The sequence below is a fragment of the Heptranchias perlo genome, chromosome 5 (genome assembly GCF_035084215.1).
Source record: "Heptranchias perlo isolate sHepPer1 chromosome 5, sHepPer1.hap1, whole genome shotgun sequence".
Classification (NCBI taxonomy): Eukaryota; Metazoa; Chordata; class Chondrichthyes; order Hexanchiformes; family Hexanchidae; genus Heptranchias; species Heptranchias perlo.
Genome location: NC_090329.1, coordinates 100,358,265 through 100,369,667, shown reverse-complemented (window position 1 = coordinate 100,369,667; position 11,403 = coordinate 100,358,265).

The window sequence follows — 11,403 nt, the reverse complement described above, 5'->3', positions numbered from 1 at the left end:
CCAACCTCCCGCACCTGAACAGCGTCATTGACATGTCCAACGCCATATTGGTCCGGACGGGTTAGAGGCGTCCCTGGCGGCCGCCTAAAACAGGTGTCAGATCTTGAATATGCTAATAACCGCCCTAATGCCTGTTTTAGCATCCAAACTTGAAATTAGTTTGCCCTGAACGCAGCAGATGTCAGGCCTGTTGTATTCAGGATCACCTAGTCTACAGGCGGCCTAACCACAGGTCCTTAAAGGTAAGGTAAGCTTTTTAAAAGATAGTTACCTTAATGTGGAGTCAGGAGGAGCCGGCAGTGGCCGGCAGAGGCCCGGCTCTACATTAAAACCGTGGGCCTCTGCCGGCCACTGCTCGCCCTCTTCCCGATTGCTTCCTCCCCTTCCTGGATTCACCTTGGGTCCTCAGCTGACGTCCCAGCCTTGCTAGTGCTGTACTATTGAGGCTATTGAACCAAATTGCTGTGATCTTATCGCTGGCCTATGTTAGGCGCGTGCAGCCTTTGCTGCTCAGGGATCTTGCCCACTTTGGGCGAGATCGAATTTCTAGGCCTGTGTCTTTTTTTCATTTTATTTGAACACGTTTCATAGAATCATTCATGGAATCCGTAGAATCATACAGCACAGAAGGGGGTCATTCGGCCCATCGTGCCTGTGCTGGCTCTTTGAAAGAGCTATCCAATAAGTCCCACTCCCCTGCTCTTTCCCCGTAGCCCTGCAAATTTTTTCCCCTTCAAATGTGTTTGTTTATTAGTTGTAAAAATATTGGAGATGGGAAAAAAAGCTGTTTGACTGGGTGAGGCGGTTGGAGGCAGGAGGTCATGTGGTGAAACCTCCAGGAGTACATCCATCCAGAGCTGGCAACCCTAAAGCCCAGATAAAGCACTAGCAGAAATCTACTGAGGGGTAATTGAAACTACTCTCTGCTACTGTTCTCCCCACCCCACCTCCAGCTAATACTGAATGTAATAAATTAAGCTACCACTGACAAGTTAGTCAAAGCAAAGAAGCAATAAAGGGCAAAGTGCAGACCTGAAGAAAGGGAACGTGACTGTTTATAAAGCTCCAAAGGAGGCTGAGGACTGTAATGTGCTAGTCTGAGTCACAGCTGTGACGCATGGATCCTGGTGGACTCTTGACCCCTCCAGTGTTGTGTGAATATTTACAGCTTTAGAAATACATGCTCTTTCTTTCATTTTAAAATAAGTTTCAGTGGGTTCCTAATGCTGAGTGTCGTAAATATAATTGAAGAAATGTACCAAGTTCATTCCTCAACTCATTGTATTAGTATTAATAAAATAATTATGTTCTTGCTCCGTTTGATTTTGGTGCTGAAATGCTACTGCAGTGCTCAAAGGGTTAAAGAGTCAATTAACCAATGAACCTCAAAATTCCTGAGTGTGTGTTATAATGAACAGCTTCTGCATGACAAGTAAATGCAGAGCCTGCCGGCCTTACTATATATTAATGCGCGTGAGATTTTTTTTTAACTTCACACAGTAATTCTGACGTCCATGGCAATTACACTATATTTGCAGTTTCTATTGCAATATTTTTATTGAATTTTATAATAACAAAGCACGCAGAGATTTCACAAAGGTACCCTTAAAGAGGTCAAATTCACTTTGCTTCAAATGCATTAACGCAGTTCTACTTTCTCTTTCTGATGCTTCACTGGTTCCGCATCAGGTCAGACACACAGGAATAAATTTAATGAGTTAGTGCTCTCAGCGCAGAGCTTCGCATGATGGGAGTGGAATGAAAATCATGTGGGCTGTGAATTGGATGTGTGAAGTTCTGTGCCAGGTGGGATGGAATGGAGACAAAATAGTGAGAATCTTACATTTCTGTCACATGTACCAATGCTATTTACACACTTGGGTAAGTTTTACAATTTAGTGCTCCTGGAGCAGAGCTCTGTGCAATGGGAATGCAATATCGTGAATCAGGTACCCTTACCTCTGCATCCAAGTTCCTGATAAGTACCTGCTTCATGTGTACCAATGCACTGAGAGCAATAAATCGTACAATTTATCCCACTGAGTATATCGGTCAAATATATCAGACTCAAATCAGTGGTAAATTGAATGTACAGATAAGAGGTGAACAGGGTGACCAGGCTCAAGAGGAAACAGGCGATCAATACTAATTTGTTAAGTGCTCATATGGTAATAGCTCACCTCAGAATTTTTAGGCTCATTTCAGATACTGAGAATATTAAAGGGGTGTTAAATAATACAGCTAAATTTAAAGCAAAAAAAAATAAGATATGTAAGAATGGAAGGAATGCATGCTTGGTGAGATAAAACAACTGATAAAAGGATGCCTTGCAATCAAAAAGCCACACTGGACTGGATATTTTCAAGTGCTCATGGAAAATGAAAAGAAATGGCATTAAATAGCTTCATGACAAATTGTTTGACCAACCTCATTTTTTAGGAGGGAGACTGTTTCTATCATTGCATTGTATAAGTAATAACGAAAGGTTTTACCACACTTTGTTATATGAAAATGGTACACTTTAAAAAGGAAACAGAGAACAAATACAAAAATGAATACAAAAAGGAGGCGAAATTGTTGAGAAAGGGAGAGACATAAACTGAAGGAACAAAGTCAAGTCTGCAGAAAACTCCTTAAAATGTTTTATTGCTTGTAGAACAGAAAGAAATTTGTATTTATCTAAAAGTCTGAAATATGCTGTTCAACTAACTGAAAAGCAACTGAACCCCTCTCCCAAAGAAAAACAGACTTAATAAGAGAAATTCCTAATAAGATTAAGATGTTTTAGGAAAATGGACATAATACGATTGAAGCAACCAGGACAAGCTATTGGGAGACACTTCCTCCAGACTGTTCTCAGGGAAGACAGCAAATGTTTTAGACTGAGATATATTGATGGTATTGCTGTTTATGAAAGACAGAATTATCTGTAGGCTAACTAACAAGTTCACTAAAGTAATATGTACTATATTTATGTATGTTATATTGTTGTTAGGGTTTCTAATTATTCAAAATTGAATGATAAAGGGATAGCAAATATATATTTATTGTCATTTTAAACAAGTTAATATTTAATACCTCACTGCTAGGCTGCAAACTCCATTTTACAAACTGATTGTCTTCTCCAGTCTGGCTCCAACTGGTTGCTTAATTGAAACAAGAGTTGAGGGAACATTTTTAAATGCTGATACTCAAACTAATATATCATTGCAACTAAAAGAATGACATCCACATTTGTTAAAAATCAACGGTTAGACAAAATAATTGACCCACATATGTAGTTTTGCTTTGGAATCCATAGTGAATGAACATTGTCAAGCTGCCTGGGTACTTGAATGTTGCAAAAGATCAATGAATTCCAGTCACTGTGTAACTGGAAACAGCTACTACCCAAAACATACAATCGTGTAACTTGAAATATCTATCACCCTTCAGGTAATAGGAAATAGTTATGACTCGAACACACCACCAAGTAACTAGAAACAGTTCCATTCTCCAAACACTGAATCATGCAATTAGAAACAGCCCCATCACTAAAACACAGCAATGTCTAACTGGAAACAGCCCCATCACTAAAACATAGCTTTGAGCAACTAGGAAGAGCTCCATCACCCAAGGACAGAATCACGTTACTTGTAACATCCCCATTATCCAAACAACAGAAGATAACAGGAATCAGATATCACCAAACACAACATCCTGCAATAACCATTGCCTAAGCACAGCACCATGTAACTAAAAAAAGCTCCATTATTCAAATGCAATGCTGTGTAACTATAATCACCTGAACAATGCATCATGCTGGATAGTTCTCTTGACACATTTGCCTCCTTGTATGAAATAGTTGAACTTTTGGGCCAACCCCACTTGGCCAAATCCCGATTGACTTCAATGCAAATAAAAATTGTGAGAGATGTAAAACAGGCTGCCGATCCTCTATCACCCATTTTACACTATCGCACAAAGTCAAAATCATTCTTATACAAACCTTGACTGCAGTTTGTGTGCACGCATGGATCTCTTTTGGGTTTACATGAGTTTCCTGGGTCTGCTCTTTGCATTCCTATTGGTGTAGTTATTGGTGTAAAACTGGAGTAAAATGGGTGTAAGCAGCTGAACTGCCTGGAAATTTCTGTGCAGCCTTTAGAAAGAATTCAGCCTCCACTCTTCAGCAGTGGACTGTGGGGTGAAGGGGGAGCAAACAAATAAGAGGAACAGTGCTTGTGTTCACTTTACTACTAAATAACTTCACTGCATGCCTTAGCAACATTTTAATTATACTTGTACAGAATCATGAACACTCAAGGACCATCTGGACCCAGGGTCTGGCACCAAGCCAGTGAAGAAGAATGCAGAACTTCAATCAAGCCTTCCTGGAATGGACTGAAGGCAGGACAAACAGACTCCAGGGTTTGGTGCCCAGAAATATCACTTGTGCTACCTGGAGGGAGGTGGCACTGGGAGATGGTGAGATCGGTGGCATCTTGCCAATGCCAAGTTACTGATCGAGCATCTACACTGTTGCTCTGGCGTCCCTTTGAAGCACCACATAGACAAAACCTCTTACCCCTTCCTTAATACCAATGCTCACCCATTCTTAGCTTCTACCCTCCTTTCCTGCAGATCCACCAGAGCTGACTTGGTGCTTTGTTGTACAGTCATACATACTTTTGGTGGTGAATTGTTCACTCAGTTAATGATTACTGGTCATGCCAGGGCAAAGAGGGCTGATATATTGTCATGTGGTGGGACAGGTAGTGGGTTGAAGGAATGTCTCTTTATTTGCAAGTGGGGAAGAAGGAGGTCAGTCAGTGGTGTCCAGGGTAGATTGATAAAGGAGACTTCTGAGAGGATCTCTTCTCTGATGAGCTTTGCAACAGTCAGTGAGGACTCCTCTGGATGTCAGACAAGCAGTGTGACAAATGAGAGACAGTGGAGGGATCGAGGGAGGTGGTGGTGAGGTAGAGCTGGGTGTCATCAGCGTACATGTGGAACCTGACGTCGTGTTTTTGGATGATGTCGCTGAGGGGCAGCATGTAGATGGGAAATAGGAGAGGGCCAAGGATAAATGCTTGGGGGACTCCAGAGGTAAAGGTGCGGGAGCAGGAAGAAAAGCCATTGCAGGTGATTCTCTGGCTATGACTGGATAGATAGGAATAGAACCAGGCGAATGCAGTCCCGCCCAGCTGGACAACAAAGGAGAGGCGTTGGAGGAGGATGGTGTGGTCAACCGTGTCAAAGGCTGCGGACATGTTGAGAAGGGTGAGGAAGGATGGTTTACCATGGACACAGGTACATAGGATGTCATTTGTGACTTTGATAAGGGTCGTTTCAGTATTGTGGCATGGATGGAAACCTCATTGGAGGGATTCAGACATGGAGTTGTGGGAAAGATGGGCAAGGATTTGGGAGGCGACAACACGTTCAAGGACTATGGAGAGTAGAGTACTCTTGCTCTAGCTCATAAACTGGCACCCTGCGTAGTGTAGCGGGTCAGGTGGAGGAGTCTGCACTGGGAGATTCACTGAGCTCAAGTGCACAGGAGCAAGGAATAGTACAGCTCAGGGACCAGGTCGACAGAGGATGAACTTGCATCTTAGGCCTCCTGCAGAGGGCACAGGTGATAACCTCCAGGGGCCAGCTTATAGAAGAAGACTGATGGCTGTGCTCAACAAACTACTCAGTGCACTGGACTGCCCGCCCGCAGGCCTGTACGCAATGTCGGGAACATGGAGAATTCCAACTTCAACTTGCATGGGTTATTCCAGAGGGGCAAAGAGACAATGCAGTGAACCATGGAGTGTGTGGTAAGCTCTATGAACACTGCAGCAGTGTTAGAGCTTCTGATGACAACTCTTGACAGCTTCGATGGAAGCTCAGACGGCTGTCTTCTTGGTTCTAGGTTCCAGCATCTCCTTTGGCTTTCAAAGCATGCTGGAGTCTGTGGAAAAGATCTTCCAAAATGTTATCTCACTCCTGGACTCTGTTCTTGCACAGACCAGTTCTGGTGCTGAGGCACAGCCCCATGACAGTGGCATTGACACCATGGGAGAGGAAAATGCTGTTCTCTCTCAGGATGACCCCACACCAGGCTTGCTCCCCCACCAGCCTCGCAACCAGTGCTTGAGTTGGTGCCAGACAGCCATCTGGACCAGACTACCCCGGCCACCGCTGTGATGCTGCAGTCTGCCGACCGTTGGCGCCAAAAGTCACTGGGCGAGCCTAGGAACCAGTGAACCTGGCATTCCCAAAAGGACCCTTCAACAGGTCAAGGGCCATTATTTATGTATTTTAGTTGCCTCAGCGCTCCGTTCAGGCGGCCGCCCGCGACAACTTAAAGTTGCTCAGAGCAATATGGCGATTGCTGAATTTCTGGAGAGGTTTGGGCATGGAATACGGAAATTCATCCCCACTTGAAATTCATTCTTGAAACTGGGCACGATGCAATCCAATTTCTCCCCTGTTAGTTTTATCCACTCTTGAGACCAGTTACTAACTCATTCATGAAAATAAAAATGATGTTATACAGCATTCTGTTTCTTTCTCTCAATTAATGCACACGGGTTTCTGAATATGTGCTGCTGTGGTTCAGAGAATTCTGAACCATTTCTGTCCTTTTGAAGGTGACTATTCAATGGTTTTGTATTTGAGTGAGCTGAACAAACCATACACAGAAATACAGGGAGGAATGAAAAAAAGAGGAAGGAAAGGAGATGGATTTATTCGAGTAAGAATAAATAGTCGAATTATGTGGATTGGATTTGACTGTAAAGTTCCGTAAACACAAAAGAAAAAGCAGATTTAAAATAAAGCTGGAACTGAACGGAAACTGAAAGTAGAAACTAAACTGAACTGAGAGTGCAGTGTGAAAAGGAAAAAGAAAGAGAATGAAACAAAAGTGCAGATAACTGAGTTTCTATGGATGGATAAACCGGATGGGCTGAACAGCCTCCCACATCTAAATTTATCGTTGTGAAAGCTGCAAGTGTAGAAACTAAAGGGGCTGAATTATATTTAGGTTTGCTGTATGTGTAAGACATTTGTTCCGGCCTTCTGCTGCCGATTGTTTTTCCTTAATCGTTCTGTGCTGGTCCCAATAATCACAGTATCATAATATGTTACTACACAGAAGGAGGCCATTCCACCCATCGTGCCCTTGCTGGCTCTCTGAAAGAGCTATCCAATTATTCCCACTCCCCTGCTCTTTTCCCAATAGTAAATATTCCTCAATAGAAGTATTGAGCACAAAATGTAGGCTGCCACTCTAGTACTGAGGGAGTGCTGCACTGTCGGAGGAGCTGTCTTTCGGATGAAATGTTAAACCGAGTGCCCGTCTGTCCTCTCAGGTGGACATAAAAGATCCCATGGCACTGTTCGAAGAAGAGCAAGGGAGCTCTCCCAGTGTCCTGGCCAATGCTTATCCCTCAACCAACATCACTAAAACAGATTATCTGGTTATTATCACTTTGCTATTTGTGGACCTTGCTGTGTGCAAATTGGCTGCCACGTTTCCTACATTACAACAATGACTACACTTAAAAATTACTTCATTGGCTGTTAAGCACTTTGGGACGCCCTGAGGTTGTATAAAGCATTATGTAAATGCAAGTTCTTTCTTTCTTTTGTTTATCTACAATACTGAGCAATGATTCTTTTTTTACAAGTTATAGGGTTAGCTGCCTGAAGTGACCTCAATTAAGACTTTTCAAATGAAATTGTAAACACCCAAGTGTGGATCCTTTTGCATTCAGTGGAAATTGTTCCTGTAAAATGAGTTACAAACATTGAACTCACATCCAGGCCTTAAAGTCTAAATTAGGATGTGGTGGCTAATAAAACCATAGTGACAATTAATTCTTATTGTTATTGCACACTCCCATATGTGATACTTCCTTTTATAATCCAATGGTGAAGGACAATCCATAATCTACTTATATAAGGGAAGTAGCCGTCCATTGGTGATCCTGGTCACCTTTCAGTCCATGGATGGACTTTGACTTGAGAACCTGGAACAGTTTCACGCTTAGTGCTGTTGCTCGCAGGAGGGTATTCAAAAAAAATTGTTCTCGGGATGTAGGTGACACTGACAAGGCTACATTTATTATAGATTCCTAGTTTCCCTGAGATGGTAGTGGTGGACCTTCTCCTTGTACTGAGGTCTTTGTGCTGATAGCGCTCCCATGATAGTGTTAGAAAGAAAATTCCAAGATTCCGACCTCGTGACGATGAAGGAACGGCGACACATGTCCAAGTCCGAATGGTGTGTGATTTGGTGGGGAACTTGTAGGTGATGGTGTTCCCATGACATTGCTGCTCTTGTCCTTCTTAGTGGTAGAGGTTGCAGGACTGGGAAATGCTGTCAAAGTAACCTTGGTGGGTTATTACAGTGCAACCCGTGGATAATACATACTACAGCCACAGTATGCCAATGGTGGAAGGGGTTGATATTGAGTGCGCTGATCAAGCAGGCTGCTCTGTCCTGGATGGTGTTGAGCTTCTTGCGAGTTACTGCAGTTTCACCCAACCAGGTGCATGGTGAGTATTCAATCACACTCCTGCCTTGAGCCTTGTAGATAATGGAGAGGCTCTGAGGGGCTAAGAAGTGAGCTATTCATTGCAGAACACCCAGCCTCTGCCATATTGAGGCACTTTCACACTAGCATCCTTAAGAGCCAACAATCTCAAAGTTAGTGATGTGGCTAAGATTTATTCATCAATTTATGGTCACGATTATGAAGAGATTTGACAAAATTGATCCGGGCAAATTGTTTATTGTGGTGAACGATTTAAATGCTGGGGCACAAGTTAAAAAATTAGGAAGCTCGGAGTAACAGGTAAAGTAAATCAGAGGCCTTGATTTTAACCCTGGGCTGGATTGGGGCATGGGGTGGGAGGAGGAAGGGCGGGACTAGGGCCTCATTTACATATGCGAGAGAATTTGGCAGGAATCACTACCTGGCTAACGGGAGTGGGAATTCAGGAAGCATGAGACCGCCACTGGGGACCCATAGAACAGTCCCTGGTGCAAGGTGGAGGGGGAGGGGAATCCTGAGGCAGAGTAGCCCAAGGTTCCCTTGTGGAGCCTGGAGGGGCACAGGAACTGGCTGCTGCTCCCGGCAGGTATGGCCTGGCGGTGAAGCCAAATGGCAGATCGAGCCCCAATGGGTCATCGGAGCCTGATCTGCATATTTAAAGAGGACCTCGTCAGCTTATGGCGGGTGTCCTTAGCAACTGTAATTTAAAATTGCTGTTGCCCAGATCTGAACGGGAAAGGAGTGGGTAAATCGCCCGCTCCATTTTAACTGCCCCCGATATTAACTGAGTTATAATCGAGGCCAGAACTATTCTATACGATAGGGTAAAGGGTTAATAAACTTGTGCAACAAGTTATTAGCTATTGAAGTAGACTGAAGAAAAGGGTTCATAAGGCAATCAGATGGAGAGAGAGAGAACAAAATTGAAGGTGGGTAGATGGGGTTGATTTAACAAAGAGGGACCATATCGTTGATCCAAATGTTCTTTACCTGTTCCGGAAAAATATTTATGTTCAGCTTGAATTTTTTTAGCATTATTGATTATAAAGTGCAATCTTAATGTTCAAAGGCTTCATAGTGTAATTAATTTCACCGCACTTAGAATCAGGCCTTGTTCAAGTAAGGCAATTCCAAAAGTTAAGTATTTGAAAAATTAATTTCCTGTACATTCTTGGGCAGCAACAAAACTCTCATTCTTGAAATAGAGATGCCAATTTTAACAAAACTAATTTCAATTCTGACACCAGGTACTACAGAAAGCACCAAAGAAACATACACATTACTTAACTGACTGCAGGAAATTAAATAGGATGAATAGCATAGCTAGCTTAATGCTGATTTAATAACTCAGTCGATAAAAAAAAATCATTTTAAAATCCCTGATGAGGTGATTTTTATCTGTGAGGATCCTGTTTCTAATCAGTAGACTTCAAACTTTTGGCCTCACGCACAGCGATGAGGAGTCTGCCTCATGTTTCACTGGCTGTGGCATGGAATGTGCCTCGTTATCAAGTGGCAACCTGATGTCACCAAGAATCTCCAGGAACTTCTGCAGGCTACACATGAGGTAGTTCACATGTATTACCTGATGCCTCCTTTATATTACCCCAGATTTTAACTCCCCCTGCCTGGCGGAAACTGGACGGTGGGGGCAGTTAAAATGAGGGCAGTCACTTACTCCTTCTGATGCCATTGCCTTCCTCCCAGATCCTGATATTAACCTGCTCTTTTGAGCGGGCGAGGGGGACACCCTCAGGAAGGCAGCGGGGTCCTTCCTAAAATATGCAGATTGTGTCCTGATGATGTCATTGGGACCTGCGTTGCAATTTGAGTTGGAGGCCTGAGCGGGGGAGCAGTGAGGGCCTCCCTGCCGGGTCAGACCTGCTGAGAGGGTGGATTGTGGACCAGATGAGGCCCAGCAGGTCATAGAGTCATAGAGTTATACAGCACGGATAGAGGCCCTTCGGCCCATCGTGTCCGCGCCGGCCATCAAGCCCAGTCTAATCTAATCCCATATTCCAGCATTTGGTCCGTAGCCTTGTATGCTATGGCATTTCAAGTGCTCATCCAAATGCTTCTTGAATGTTGTGAGGGTTCCTGCCTCCACAACCCTCTCAGGCAGTGAGTTCCAGACTCCAACCACCCTCTGGGTGAAAAAGTTCTTTCTCAAATCCCCTCTAAACCTCCCGCCTTTTACCTTGAATCTATGCCCCCTTGTTATAGAACCCTCAACGAAGGGAAAAAGCTCCTTAGTATCCATCCTATCTGTGCCCCTCATAATTTTGTACACCTCAAATCATGTCCCCCCTCAGCCTCCTCTGCTCCAAGGAAAACAAACCCAATCTTCCCAGTCTCTCTTCATAGCTGAAGCGCTCCAGCCCTGGTAACATCCTGGTGAATCGCCTCTGCACCCTCTCCAAAGCGATCACATCCTTCCTGTAGTGCGGCGACCAGAACTGCACACAGTACTCCAGCTGTGGCCTAACCAGTGTTTTATACAAGTAATTCAATTTCATTTTAGATTTCACTGTGGGCCAAGAGTGCTCCTCTGGGCCTCACAAGGAAGCTTTGGGCCTCCCATGCCCCGGGTTCCTCCCTATCGCATCTAGAGACCCTTACTTGAATGCCAGGGACCGATCCTGCAAGTCCCCGGTTGCGGCCTCCCGCCGAAGAATTCTCGCTCCCATCGGCCAGGTAGTAGATCTGGCTGAGTTCGGTCAGGTCAGCAAGAACATTCGTGGTAACGAGGCCCGGCCGTTAAGATTGGGGCTCGCGCCCATTGTACCCGCTCACCCCCCCACCCCCTTTAAAACCAGGACCAGTGTTTCTGCTGCCAGCAGCCCCAACTTTGGTAGGAGCGCTATAATAA